Source organism: Pimephales promelas, chromosome 6 (genome assembly GCF_988280905.1).
Source record: "Pimephales promelas chromosome 6, fPimPro1.hap1.1, whole genome shotgun sequence".
NCBI classification, from domain to species: Eukaryota; Metazoa; Chordata; class Actinopteri; order Cypriniformes; family Leuciscidae; genus Pimephales; species Pimephales promelas.
In genome coordinates, this window is record NC_142774.1 from 24,470,906 (window position 1) to 24,486,804 (window position 15,899).

The 15,899-nt window shown below is 41.0% G+C and overlaps 1 protein-coding gene and 1 long non-coding RNA gene across 2 annotated transcripts in view; one reads left to right on the forward strand and one right to left on the reverse strand.

Annotated features, from left to right (window-relative positions):
- The window catches only part of psip1a (PC4 and SFRS1 interacting protein 1a), a 261,185-nt gene that overhangs the window by 147,128 nt on the left and 98,158 nt on the right, over window positions 1-15,899 (reverse strand). The window lies entirely within an intron of this gene.
- Window positions 7,064-8,796, forward strand: LOC148978582 (uncharacterized). Its single transcript, XR_016168874.1, has 5 exons — window positions 7,064-7,111; window positions 7,214-7,265; window positions 7,365-7,408; window positions 7,536-7,596; window positions 7,699-8,796. It is a non-coding gene; the product is annotated as an uncharacterized LOC148978582 (long non-coding RNA).

Consider the following 15,899-nt stretch of genomic DNA (forward strand, 5'->3'; position numbering starts at 1 on the left):
GACTGCTGGTGCATGTGCTCTTGCTGTGAACTACCAACACAGATAGAGTCCGTCTGCTGCAGAGAATTTCAACGATGACTGAATCAGACGAGCACACGGACGTTTGTGTTGTGATATGAACCATCCTAGTTTCGCCTGACTGAACATCCAGGTATCATGCAGTAATTCACCATATAGAAAGAAATACAAACGAGGAGTAATTCACTAATGAGTTTGCCAATGTAACGTTAACAGGGTTTGTTGTTGTGGGAAGAAGGAGGAGGGAACCGGCGAACATTGAAACATTTTAATAGTAAAATTAACAAATACAAAACGATAGTATAAGCCAGCAGCCCCTCATTGACAACTGCTGTAACGTTACACACAACAGAAACAAAACATCATAAAATCAGGCCTGTTTCTCTCTCGGTCTGCCGTCGTAGCTCCTCATTTTATGCATTCGCTCCTCCGTGAGAGACGCGAGACCGGCGCGCGCCTCACAAGTGCCTTTCATTATCATGTTTGTAAAACGTGATCTGTGTAATTAATTGCAATCAACTTGTGGTTAATTGCCAAGATACACATGCATGCATGCCGGTAAAATAACATATGTGACCTGATCTAGCAAAATGAGTCACAGTGACCCAAATTTAAAAATTTAGATTTTGGTATTAATGGAAAGAGGACACCATAAGCTTCCAAATGATATCTTAGTCAAAACCATACCTTGAATGGTTGTAAAGATATTGAATTCTGGTCGTCTGCCTTTTTCTTCCAATTGAAAATCTGAGAAAAATCGCTTTTAAAGTTGTTGGTTTTTTTTGCCCGTTTTTTTTTTTTTTTTGATATCTTTCAAAATCCATTGCATTTTAAGGGATAAACTATGTATTTTATAGATTAATTTGACCAAATACATTAATATATTTCAATGCGATTTAACCAGGCTGAAGCTCAAATTATTTTTAAGTTTTTGGGAATAAATAATTAAAAAGGCACTTTTACAAAAATGGTTCATGAGACAAGCTTCAGTTCACGTGCTGCCGCCTCCGTGTCGTGCTCATGATTAGCCTATCCATTGTCTCCAATATTTACTTCTTATTATTAAATCCTGGTAATTGGTTGATGAAACATTGATTTAAAATAAGATACAATTATTTCAAAACGAAATTCACTTTAAAGAAAGGCTTTGTGCTTGCTTTCTGTTTAGACTCTGTGAAAGTTTTAGTGCTGCTTCCAGAGAACGGTCAAGTCTGTAGGCTATCATTGTTTTTTCCTCATAAATGCGAACACGGAAAATAAAATAAAATGAAGATTTTGTGTTCTGGGGAGAGTCAACCCTTCTTCAACCCTTCTTCGGGGGTAGGTTTACTTTTGGTATGTGCAGTGTAATTCACATAGGCCTATTTATTAAAAGATTTAATTATCTGGGAATTTAAAAAACGACAAATGTCTCCTCTATAATGCTGAAATTGCTCAATTTTAAACAAATTAGTAATAATTTAACTAGTTTTGTGGTGTAGGTCTACGTATTTTATATTGTTAACTTCAAAGTATACTAACAGTAATTTAAAGATGCTTCGCTTACAGTACTTGTTGTGCTTGTGTCACGGTTTGGGTTTTTTGTCTTGTTCCTGTTCTTGTCTGTCATGTGATCCCGTTCTAGTCATGTGATCTTGCCTTGTGTTCACTTTTCTGTTGTGTCACGTTTTTATTGGTTGATTGGTTAAATGTTCACAGGTGCCCCTTGTCTCGTCATTAGCCCTGTATGAACACTGTAATTACAGCAGCACAGCAAGTACTGTAATTACAGCAGCACTGTAATTACAGTAGCACAGCTGTAAGCACAGCAGCACTGTAATTACAGCAGCACAGCAAATACTGTAATGACAGAAAGCACAGCAAGTACTCAAAGCGCTGCTGACCTTACAGTACTTGCTGCGCTGCTGTGCTTACAGTACTTGCTGCACTGCTGTAATTCCTGCACTGCTGTGCTTTTAGTACATGCTGTGCTGCAGTAATTACAGTGCTACTGTGCTTTGAGTACTTGCTGTGCTTTCTGCGCTGCTGTGATTACATTACTTGCTGTGCTGCTGTAATTACAGTGCTGATGTGCTTACAGTACTTGCTGTGGTACTGTAATTACAGTGCTGCTGTAATTACAGTACTTACTGTGCTTGCTGCGCTGCTGTAATTCCTTGCTGCTTCGCTTACAGTACTTGCTATGCAGCTGTAATTACAGCGCTGCTGCGCTTACAGTACTTGCTGCGCTGCTGTATTTCCTGCGCTGCTGTGCTTACAGTACTTGCTGCGCTGCTGTAATTCCTTGCCGCTTCGCTTACAGTACTTTCTATGCAGCTGTAATTACAGCGCTGCTGCGCTTACAGTACTTGCTGCGCTGCTGTATTTCCTGCGCTGCTGTGCTTACAGTACTTGCTGCGCTGCTGAAATTCCTGTGCTGCTGTACTTACAGTACTTGCTGCACTGCTGTACTTACAGTACTTGCCTTGCTGCTGTAATTACAGTGCTGCTGACCTTACAGTACTTGCTGTGCTGCTGTGATTACAGTACTTGCTGTGCTGCTGTAACTGCTGTGCTGCTGACCTTACAGTACTTGCTGAGCTGCTGTGCTTACATTGCTTGCTGCGCTGCTGTGCTTACAGTACTTGCTGCGCTACTGTAATTCCTGTGCTGCTGTGCTTTTAGTACTTGCTGTGCTGCAGTAATTACAGTGCTACTGTGCTTTGAGTACTTGCTGTGCTTTCTGCGCTGCTGTGATTACAGTACTTGCTGTGCTACTGTAAATACAGTGCTGCTGTGCTGCTGTAACTGCTGCGTTTACAGTACTTGCTGCGCTGCTGTATTTCCTGCGCTGCTGTGCTTACAGTACTTGCTGCGCTGCTGTATTTCCTGCGCTGCTGTACTTACAGTACTTGCTGTGCTGCTGTAACTGCTGTGCTGCTGACCTTACAGTACTTGCTGTGCTGCTGTGCTTACAGTGCTTGCTGTGCTGTTGTAACTGCTGCGCTTACAGTACTTGCTGCGCTGCTGTATTTCCTGTGCTGCTTCGCTTACAGTACTTGCTATGCAGCTGTATTTCCTGTGCTGCTGTGCTTACAGTACTTGCTGTGCTTGCTGCTCTGCTGTAATTCCTGTGCTGCTTCGCTTACAGTACTTGCTATGCAGCTGTAATTACAGTGCTGCTGTGCTTTTAGTACTTGCTGTGCTACAGTAATTACAGTGGTACTGTGCTTTGAGTACTTGCTGTGCTTTCTGCGCTGCTGTGATTACAGTACTTGCTGTGCTACTGTAATTACAGTGCTGCTGTTCTTACAGTGCTTGCTGTGCTTCTGTAACTGCTGCGCTTACAGTACTTACTGTGCTGCTGTAACTGCTGTGCTGCTGTGCTTTCAGTACTTGCAGTACAGAAAAGTCCCTGTAAAGTCAATTCTACAAAAAAGTTCTAAACACATTATAAATGTTACATGTGTATTGCTAAAACATATTACAAAGTCTGTAAACTGTGAAGTACTGAAATGTGGAGTTAGACCGTTAAACAGTTTTTCACCATTGCAATTTTACGGATTAATTGGGCGGGGCTAAAACAGGGCTCCGTGACGCACTGGAACCCATGAGCTGCTGGACACCACCCTATTTGATGACGCACAGAGTCTGATCTCCCTCTCTCCACACACACTCCCCGAACACATTCGCATTCACCGCTCAATCGCTAATGACTGTCAGTACTATTAGTTACTACACCTGAGCCTACAGTTTTCTAGCTAGCTATGCCTTCGACACGGACATGCATGGGCTACTACCTGGATGCGATGATGTACAAAACAGATCGGTATCTTCATTTAAATTCCCTTAAAAACGATCACATCAAGAAGAGGTTTTTAGAGAGCCTATACTCTGATGAAGAGTTGAGGATCACCGCCAACACCTGCCTCTGTAGTGATCGTTCTACACTGGATCGTTTTATAAACTTTCCTCAGAGACAACTTGGATTCACTGATTTATCCGCTGTTACTGGTGAACGGGGCCAAAACGACGATCTCCCACCTCAGTGTTCATCCTCCCATCTCCAAAAGCTAATCAGCTAATATCACCGTATTCTTGATGATTCGTTTTTATGATAGGCTCTGATTAGGTTGTGCTATTACAATATAAAGAGAATAGCCTACTGTTAGGGTGTACCGGCGGTGAAGGTGTATAATCAATGACGATGTAGAATAATTCAGTCCAGGGTGTTTATTTTGGTGCAAAAATCGTGATTCCCAGCAAAAATATATACAATGAAAAACAAAACAAACTAAGGCAAAAATAAATATACAAATCTAGCAGTCTGTATTCCAGCTATGCCAATATCAAGGCCCAAAATACAAAGAGTAATGCCACACTCCAAAAACCACTCCACAAAATGGCTACCAGAAGCCCTTTTATATAGTTAGGCTCCTCCCACTTCTGGAACATCCCATGTAGAAGTAAATGACAATTTCAAAGTAAGATAAAACTATACAAATACTTCAAACAAATGATATTAATACACAATCTAAGCATCACATTAGTAATTACAAAGTGTTGCTTACACATTGAGAAGAAAAATGCCAGAGACATGATAGTTTCCCAGATTTCCCCCTGTGATGTCACTGACAATGGAATTTCCCTTCCTACTGGGCAGATGAAGACTTTAAAATGGCAGCCATCGCTGCACATGGGTTTGTCAGTTGAGAATTGACCCACCATGTGAGTACTACGGTATTTTATGTGTATATGTTAGTTTGTTATAATAAACTGTTAACATTTGTAAGAATTTGGTGTGGTTTCTTTGAATGTTAAATCATACAACAAAACAAGAGAAAACATTAAGCATTGTAACACAACAACCCAAAAAAGAAAGAAAATTATTTAAACAAAACTGTAGGACAAAGCAGAGGTTATTACACCAACTAAACAGAGAAATAACCACACATCAATAAATATATATATGATGTTATTTTGCCGGCATCTGGATTGTGTGTGGTTGTATAATGATGTAAACTGTTAATTGGTGTACATGTACTTCAGCAGTCCTTTCAAAATAAAAGTCATAGGTCACAGGCTATCTGTGACATTTCTCCCTCCCTCTCCTGACACCTCTTGAGGTGTCCTGGAGAGAAAATCAGCAGTACAGTTCTGTGCTCCTTTCCTGTACAGCACTTCAAAATCAAAGGGCTGAATGGCTAGAAACCACCTTGTTATTCGGGCATTTGTGTCCCTCATTTTGCCCAGCCAGGCTAAGGCCCGATGGTCAGTCTCTAGCCGAAACTTGCGTCCGAGCAAATAATATCGCAGAGAGTCTAATGCCCACTCACTGCATGAAAAGTGGGATTTTCGTCAGTAAGCGGCTCTGTAGATTGTCGTGGAAGTTCAGGTTTACGACTGCACACGGCAATTTACAGGTAACACTCAAAACTGCCGTGAATTGCCGGAAATTGACGTGGGCCTTGCTTGGCAGTTGTCCCCCCATTGTCCCCCCTTCTCCTAAATCTAGAGGAGCCTTTGACATGTAAATGAAAATGCTGTGAGCTATACACATGCAAATAAGGGTAGGGGAGTTTCACCCCAGGTAACATTTTTCTGAAAGGAACTTCATTCTAAGACAATCTCTGGTAGAAATAGATCAGGCTCAGTATAACCTAATTACCGCGTTTTTTTTAACATTGCAACATGACATCCAAAAAGATAACAATCAACAAATAATAATTTCACAATAAATAAGAAACAAATAAAAATAGGACAGAATTGAACAAATGAAATAAAAACAGGAAAGGGACTATCTCTATTGTGTATAATATTATGATTTAAGAGAAAGTTAGAAACCAGTAATTTGTACTATTTAAAGAAAGAAAATAGCATACACATAAATTCACTTTTCAATTAGCTTCAATATTCTTTAGCAAATACAATTGTATCACTACATTTTTATCGATAAATTTGAGAGACTCAATATACTGAAAACTGAAAATCAGACCCAAAAAAAAAAAAAAAAAAACTTCAAACAAGGTTTAGAATTATTCATTTTACTCTTGAATATGAAATTTTCCTAATAGAATTACAAGATTCATCATAACATTTACAGAAGTAGTTTTCAAAATATATGATAACATCTTTGGATGTTAATTCACAGTTATAAACAGATGTTTTTTTGTTTTTGTTTTTTACAAAATTTTTTACTGGTTTATTTATTTTAAGTAGCCTAATAAAGTTATTTATTTATGCATATATGTATTTTTACATTTCATGGTAGCCTATTTGGGTATATCCACCTTATTCCTAATTTAAAATAAACAGCAGCAGAAAAGACAGCCGACGACAGCCTTTCAACCTGAGTCAAAAACCAGTGAACGTAACTCTGATTGGCTGAGGCAGCATATCATCATAATCCAACCTGTAACGTCAGCCACTCTGATTGGCTGAGGCAATGTGCCAGGCATGTGGCGTGTTATTCAAGCAGAAATAACGGCACAGATATTCAGCCTGCTTCGCCGTCATGATCGCTGGTGAACCCATCTTTTCCTCTAAATTGAAGGTAAGTTCGTCCAACTTAGTGAATTCTATGTCCATGTGTACTTATAGTGTTTGGTAGTTTAGCGTTATTGTCTTAAACTTCACAAATCTGCTGTGATTACTGCCGCGAATGTCCAAGGGTGTTAACCTAACGGAACAGTTTTTTGTTTTGCGTTAGCAGTGCTAGCTTGCTGCTCTTAATTCTTTTTTAGTTTCGTTTCAATTTGAACAATTTGGGACACTAAACTGTACGTTAGGTTGCACTTTGTTATCTGGCTGCAAGCTAGCTACCATTCTTTGCTAGTAATCAAACTAACTCGTACTGAGTGTTCAATTGGCTTTTCCCAATGCGTTTACTGTGAATATCGTCAGAAATTATGAAAAAATAATAAGTGCCAGGGTCATAAAACATAAAGCGCGCAATGTGCTTGTATGCTCTAGTGTAGGCTATCCTTGTTTGTAAAATTGCATCACTTTGTGTGATGGAGTGAAATCTTCAGGTGTTTGTGATTTGTTTTGTCTCTCAGGGGCTGTAAAGGAGTGAGGTGTCCGTCGCTGATAGGAGAAAAAACACCTAAACAAGGTAACGTTACGTGTTGTGATCTCATCTTCTTTTCTTTTGAACAGGCCCCAGTCAAATAAAAAGTAAAACTAAACTAATTTGTATTAACGTTTGTGTTTATAGATGACTTTGAGCGTGAGACAGTGGTGAAAACGCCAAAGAGAACTGGAACATGGCATGTTATAAATGTTTGACCAAGTTATTAAATATCTTATAAATCTGTTCAGTTTCATCATTTGATAATAACTTTATAACACATTTTTTTGTGTTATAGATGCAGTGACTGAGACTGGGAGATGCAGTGACTGAAACCTGGTGGTAAGTATTGATCTATTGGCAGTCGAGAAGACACTTTTAATAGACACCTTCTCCCCTGTGAGCTATCAAACTTTGTTATTCTAATTAGAGCATTGTAAACATCACCAAATGTGTTTGTTTACTTCAGTGTTCCAGAAAAAGGTCCTGAAACTACTGGTCGACATCCGCCATCGCCTGAAGGAAACCAGGTAGTGGATGCAGAAGAAACATAAATTTTGCTTACAAATGTGGGGACTTGGGGCAGATTGCCTTTGCATACATCTAAATCATTGTCTTTTTCAACTTTGCAGAAGGGGTCATGAAATTCGGTTCCACAGCCACTGAGGTGTATGTACATCAAGGTGAACCTCAAGCACGCGTCGCAAAGACTTGGATTCACTTCGCCCTGATGAGCCAAGCCTACAGGACTTGAATTAAGAGTTTTAAAGGGATAGTTTACTTGAAATTATTTTTTTGAAATGTTTTGGCTTACATCAAGGGCATCAGTCATATAATGGAAGTCTATGGGGATCTCTTAAAAGAGCATGCACAGAGAAGTACAAATTAAACATGATTTAATGAATCATAACTGTAAGTACACGTTGATGGCTTAAGATACGAGATGAGCGGTTTGTGTGAGAAAATGAACAGTGTGTGTGTTTGTGTGTGTATATATATATATATATATATATATGATCTGCGCATGCGGCGGAAAGTGCCAGAAGCGATCTTGCACTGGTACGTCACTCAATGTTTACACAGATTTCAGAAGTTTTACTGTGAAGATCTAAACATATTAAGATATATTGCATTTTTGTGTATATCTAAATATGTATATATATATACACATTTATACAATAACAATATAAATACTGTTTGTTTTCTCTCACAAAACGCTCATTTCGTGTCTTAGTCCATCAATGTGTACTTAATTTATGAGTCATTAAATCATGTTTAATTTGGTCTTCTTTGTGCATGCTCTTTGAGGTGGTGACCATAGACCTGCATTATATGACTGACAGACAACAACGGTTTGACCTAAAAATATCAAAATTGAAAATACTGTGGAAACAAAGACCCCTGCATCTCGGATGCCCTTGAGGTAAGCTAAAACATATCAAAAATTAATTTCAAAGTGAACAATCCCTTTAAATTACATCCTTATTATTCGTTCATAATTCTGCCTTCTGTGTTTGATATATCTGGTGCCCAATTCTGATGCCATTCAGGGCAATTTATTTTTGAATAAAGATGCAATATATTATTGATTTATTTGTATAACTGTAGTGCTGTATGTTGTCCCATGTTTCAAAAGGGTGGAGGACATGTTTTCTGTGCTTTGAAGATGTTCTCCTATGCTTTGTACATAGTTGTGTGTTTGTTCTAATAAAGCTATTTCTTTGAATAAACAGTATGTGGCAAATGTTCCTTTCCTCAATAAATTCATGTCCTTGATGGTAATAATAATTTAGTCCATAGGATAACAATGGCATGAATAAACAACATAATAGCATATCATATGAATATATATTATTATTATAATTTTATGTCGGCTGACCAATAGTAACAGATCTGCCAACCAATCACGAGTGATTTTCTTGTTTAAATGTAGTGAATTTCAACCAATACTGAGTGAGGAAATTCAAGCCATTCTCTGGCAAGGCGCGCGCAGTGCTGCTATTCATATGCTAATTAGGGCCATTCACACCTCCGCGAACGCTCCATGCATACGTCATGGTTCGTTTCCGTCAATATGTGTCACAGACGAACGCGACGTTCACAGTCTGTAAATTGTCGTTAACTGCCGAAAATTAGGGAGATTTCCGGCAGTTTACGGGGACGAAAACCCCACTTTTCATGCAGTGACTTAATTGCAAGGCATTCCTTCTCCACCATTGAGTATCTTGTCTCCCTGGGAAGGAGCTTCCTGCTAATATAAGCAATGGGTTTAAGATGTCCTTGTTCACCCTGTAACAGCACAGCTCCAAGGCCATGTTCTGAAGCATCAGTCTGCACAGTAAACAGCTGCTCAAAGTCAGGACTCTGCAGCAGTGGTTCTTTACACAACGAGTCCTTTAAATCCTGGAAAGCCTTTTCACAGTCCATAGTCCAATTCACCCTGTTTGGGTGACACTTTTTGGTGAGATTAGTCAGGGCAACTGCCCGGGCTGAGAAGTTAGGTACAAACTTCCGGTACCAGCCAACCAGTCCCAAAAAGGACCGTACCTGCTTTTTGGTCATAGGCCTCTCAGCATTCTTAATGGCTTCAATTTTACCAACTTGGGGTCGGACCACCCCATGTCCCAACACATACCCCAGGTATTGGGTCTCAGCCTTGGCCAGGCTACACTTGTCTGGGCGGATGGTCAATCCAGCAGTCTTTATCCTCTTTAGCACCTCTTGGAGATGCCCAAGATGTTCATCCCAGCTTTGGCTAAAGATTATAATATCGTCCAAGTAGGCTGCAGCAAACATTTCCGTCCCTTGGAGAATCTGGTCCATCATTCTCTGAAATGTTGCTGGAGCTCCATGAAGTCCAAATGGGAGAACCTGGAACTGGAAGTGTCCAAATGGGGTCTTAAATGCTGTCAGCTCCTTGCATTCTGGCTTCAATGGAACTTGCCAGTACCCCTTGCAGAGATCTAGCGTACTGAGGTATTTCGCTCTTCCAAGTCTTTCAACAAGTTCATCCACTCTCGGCATGGGGTAAGGGTCAAACTTACTGACACTGTTCAGTTTACGAAAGTCCAGGCAGAACCGGATAGTGCCATCCTTCTTTGGTACCAGCACAATAGGGCTGCTCCACTCACTGGTGGATGGTTCTATTACTCCAAGACTCTGCATGGTCTTTAGCTCCTCTTTCATCCTTGGCAGCAGTCTTTCAGGTACACGATAGACAGGCTGTCGGATGGGTTTGGGGTCATTCAGGAAGATGGAGTGACTAATCAGGTCTGTCCTACCAGGGGAATCCATGAAAAGACGGTCAGGTAAGCATCCCAACAACTGCTGTTTCTGTTTCTCCGTCAAGTGAGTGAGATTTAGCTCGCTCTTCTCTGGATGTCCAGGGATGTATTGCTCTTCAATCTCCTCCTCCTCTGATACTGCTCTCACAAACATAGCGTTGTCCATCACTGGGGCTGTTGTGCTTTCAGCCATATCTGATGGTGGTATACGGGAATGCCATTTCTTTAGCATGTTGATGTGGAATACCTGCAAAGGCTGGCGTCTGGAAGGAATCTCGATTTCGTAAGTCACTGGACCAACTTTTCGCTTTACTTTATAGGGACCTTGCCACTTCGCCAACAACTTGTTTTCCAAAGTTGGCAACAACAAGAGGACCTTATCACCAGGATTGAAACTGCGTGTTCGGGCTGCTTTGTCATACCATTCTTTCTGCTGGGCTTGGGAATGGAGCAAGTTCTTTCGGGCTTGAGCTGTGGTCTTTTGGAGTTGTTCTCTCATCTTGAGGACATAAGTCAGAATGTTTTGCTTACTGGACTTGTGTGTGTCTTCCCAGCTCTCTTTCAGCACATCCAAGGGACCTCTCACCGGATGGGCATAAAGGAGCTCAAAAGGCGAGAATCCTGTGGAGGCCTGGGGTACCTCCTGATAGGCAAAAAGAAGGAACGGCAGCCACTTGTCCCAGTCTCTGCCCGTTTCAGAGACAAACTTTTTGAGCATGGCTTTTAGGGTTTGGTTAAAACGCTCGACCAGCCCATCAGTCTGAGGGTGATACGGGGTGGTTCGGACTCTCTTAATCCCTAGCAATTGATATACCTGGTGTAGGGTATGACTCATGAAGTTGGGTCCTTGGTCTGTGAGAACCTCTCGGGGTATGCCCACTTGTAAAAAGAATCTCAACAGGGCTGTGGATATCTGTTTGGCAGTGACCTCTCTAAGGGGATAAGCCTCAGGGTACCTTGTAGCATAGTCACAAATTACTAAAATGAATCTGTTCCCTGCCTGACTTCTTTCCAGTGGGCCAACTATATCCACCCCTATTCTTTCAAAGGGAACGTCCACAACAGGTAATGGAATAAGTGGGGCATGAGCAGGGGTGTGACCAACAGCAAGCTGACACTCAGGGCATGTCTTACAGAACTCCTTCACATCACTGTACATTCTGGGCCAATAAAACCTCTTTGCAATCCGCATTAAGGTTTTCATAAATCCCAAGTGACCTGCCCAGGGAATTGAGTGTCCTAGCTCTAATACCTCCCTTCTCTGTGTCTGGGGTACAACCAACTGCATCCCGTCTTCTTTACTTTCTCTGTACAAGAGTCCATTATCCAGTATAAACCTCTCGTCCAAAGAAACATCTACTTTATTCTGTGCCTGCTTTAAACAGTCAGCTAAGGTGGAATCATCATTCTGGAGCTTAGCTAGATTATTTGGAATGACAAGGTCTATATCACTCAAGTCAGGTTCCTCGGCCTCTACCTCAGCTTGTTCTGTGGTCCCCATCAAACTTTCCACACACTCTCTACGTAGCTGCAGCCTATCCTCTGCTGTAGGTTTTGGCCCTGGGACAATATCCTCAGAAAAAAAAGGCATGGATTGCAGAGCCTCCTCAGCTTCTTGGAATGGTGTGTTCTGTTCTTGTTTCTTAGCCTGAGCCCTTGTTACTATTCCACACCATGCAGTCTCCTGTAACAAATCAACCAACACTGGCAAATCTGTGCCTAGCAAAATGGGGTATGGCAGTCTCTGAGCTACTCCAACCTTCATAAGATATGGCTGACTATGCACTTCAATGTAGACTTCAGCTTTTGGCAACTTGGTACTGTCCCCATGGACACAGCAAACAGTCGCAGTTTCCTCCTCACTCCAGCTATCTCGGGGTACATATTTGGCCTCTACCAATGTGTGGGCACAACCTGTGTCTACCAAAGCTGGGAGTGGTTTCCCATTCAACAAAACAGTGACAACTGGCTCTAAATCACGTTTAGGAGTTGCATACTGTACTAGCCGTGGAACGTAACAAAGACTTGCTGTCTTAGGCTTTTTCAAGGGACAATGTGGTCTAGTATGCCCTGGCTCACCACAATTAAAACACACAACTTCACTTTTGACTAGGGGTTGAGGTAGGGAAACAGATGTTGTGGGTTCACTGTATGTTGCTTTCAGAATCTTAGCTTGGCTTTTAGAGCTTGACCACGCCCCCATACCCTCAGACTTACCCTTGGTGGCCTGCAGGATGCCAGCATATTGGAAATGTCCTGAACCCTTCCTTGCAGAAATATAGGCCTCCACCAGGTTAGCAGCCTGCCCAGCAGTGATTGGATTATGTTCCTTGACCCAGGTCCTCACCTCTGGATATAACACCCGCAGAAATTGTTCAAGCACCATAGCCTCCATAATGTTGTCTTTGCTGCTCTGGTTGAACTGGACCCACTTGGAAAACAGATCTTTAAGACGAGTGTAGAGTTCTTGGGGTGACTCATTCACAGGGGTAGTTAATGAACGGAATCTTAACCGATAGGTCTCAGTGCTGATCTCATACTTTTTCAGTATGGCTTCCTTCAGCTGGTCATAATCCTGTGTCAGGGATGGATTCATGGCCACAAAAGCACTCCTGGCCTTGCCTGTAAGCAGGGGTATTAGGCGTATGGCCCATTCTTCTCTCGGCCACTGGTAAACTTCCGCCAGTCTCTCAAAAGTGGTCAAAAAGTGTTCTATGTCATCATTGTCCTCAAGCCTGGCCAATCTTGGCTCCTGGCTTTTAACCCTGGCAGCTGCCCCCTCACGATCTGTACCTGAAAGTCGGGAACGCTCCATATCCAGCAGCATTTGGGTGACTTGATGACCGAGAACTTTGTAGTTTTGCTCTCGTCTAACTGTTTCTCGTTCCTGCCGTTCATCCCGCTCTCGCTGATACCGCATGAAGGACTCAAACATCCGTGAAAGAGCCATAACTGCAGCATCCCCTCCAGCAGACGGAACCTCAGCAGGTTGCTCACTTGCCTCTGGGTCACCTCCTATGGCACCCTGGTCCACATCCTGAACTGTGCCTTCCCCAGGCTGACTCCTTAGTTTGGGAGGCATGACAGCCAAGGCAATCTTCCCATACGTCACTTGACCGGTACTTATCCCACTTCTGACACCACTTGTTAGGGTGTACCGGCGGTGAAGGTGTATAATCAATGACGATGTAGAATAATTCAGTCCAGGGTGTTTATTTTGGTGCAAAAATCGTGATTCCCAGCAAAAATATATACAATGAAAAACAAAACAAAACAAACTAAGGCAAAAATAAATATACAAATCTAGCAGTCTGTATTCCAGCTATGCCAATATCAAGGCCCAAAATACAAGGAGTAATGCCACACTCCAAAAACCACCCCACAAAATCTTCTTTCTTCTTCTTCTTCTTTTTTGTTTTTTGGCGGTTGGCAAACCAACTTAACGGTGCATTTACCGCCACCGACTGGGCTGGAGTGTGAATCAGGAGATATTGGAACTTTAATAAAAAAAAAAAAAAAAAAAATTTATATCCTTTTTGCCAAGTCTGTATCTCTCAGAAACTTAATAACAAAGTGATAATTGTTGCTGGATGTTTTCCCTAATAAACCTTGCATTGTGAAGTTCTGATTGACCATTCTAAGAGATTGAAAAAGCTGGTTTCTTTCTTCACTGTACTTTGTGCACTGAAATAAAATATGCTCCACAGTTTCTAAATGAGTACAATGCTGGCATTTCCCTGTTGGATGTTTCCCTATTAGTTTCAATGACGAATTAAGCCCTGTGTGTCCTATTCTTAACCGTGTTATTATACTTTCCTCTCTTCTACTCCTACTCTCTATTCTTCCTATACCCACTTCTGGTTGTATATTATATAAATGTCTCCCTTTATCATGATCCACCCAATACTCCTGCCATTTTGATCTTGCATAAGCTTTAATTAATATTTTAGCTTCAGTTTTGCTATATGGAACTTGTAATATTCTATTATGTTTCAGTGTTTGTTTTGCAAGTTTATCAACCTCTTCATTCCCTTTCACTCCAACATGTGCAGGTACCAAGAGAAACCTGACTTTTAAATCCTTTGCATTTAACTTATGTAAAATCATCCAAATTTTATGAATTATATCATTTCTTATGGATTTCCCAGATTTAATGCTTTCTAAAGCTGAGTAACTATCAGATATAATCACTGAATTATTTAACTCATTTCCCTCTACCACTTCCAGGGCCAGCAAAATTGCAACCAGTTCTGTTGTGTATGCTGATAAATTATCTGTTATTCTTTCTTGACATTTAACCCCACTGTTTGGAATAAATACTGCTGATCCAGCATGTCCTGTCTTTGGATCCTTGGATCCATCTGTAAATATATATGTATATCCAAAATAATGCATTTCCAAATACCTCTTAACAATATCCTTCACTACTACTTCCTTTGCTTTATTTTTGATCTCCTTATGAACGCCTAAATCTACATCTGGTATAGAGAAAAACCATGGAGGAATAGGAGGGATTGAAACCGTTGAACAGTACTGTAACTTACATAACCCTATATTCTCAGCTTTCACATCACCAATCCACCCAAAACTTCTGTAATTGGACTTACTGTGTTCCCAGCATTCTTTTAAGATAGCTTTAGCTGGGTGGCTGTCAACTTGTCCCCTCACATTAACCCAGTATGCCAACATCAGTTGTATCCTTCTGATGCTCAAAGGCATCTCACCCATTTCGACTTGCATAGAAGACACTGGGGAAGTTTTAAAAGATCCACTACATATCCTTAAAGCCTGAGCTTGCATGACATCCAATGCTTTAACATTAGATTCTGCTGATGACATATATGCAACACAGTCTCATGAAGATGCGTATCTATACCACGAGTGTCATTTCTCGTGGCATTTATACGCCAAAAGTGTTTTTTTCGTGTATATGGTACGCACTAAAAAACCCTGGGTTAGGTTTAGGGGGGAGGGGGGTGGGGAGTTCGTGCGTATTATACGCAAAAAAGTGCGTATCATATGTACGCGAAAATCGCGTGCCAAATACACGCAAAAACTGTTTTTGGCGTATAAATGCCACGAGAAATGACATTCGTGCCATAGACACGAACTTTCATGAGATCGGGCTGATATGCTATACACCCATAATCAAAGACAGATCTCATTAGTGCCCAATATATATTTAGTAACGATGCCCTGCTTGCTCCCCATGTTTGTCCTGATAGACATCGTAGGATATTAACAATCTTTTTACATTTATTAATCATTTTTTCCAAATGAATCTTCCATGTCAATTTTTCATCAAACCACATCCCAAGAAATCTTATAACCTTCACTTGCTCAAGAGGCTGATCATACAATTTTAATGATACAGGTGAGATCTTGTTCTTTTTTGAAAAACATATTACTTGTGTTTTAGACACTGATAATTTAAATCCCCATTTATTAGTCCATTTTTCAACTTCCTTAATTGCATCTTGCATTTTTGATTTAACATAGGATTCATTACGGCCTCTAAACCACAATGCTCCATCATCAGCATACAAGGA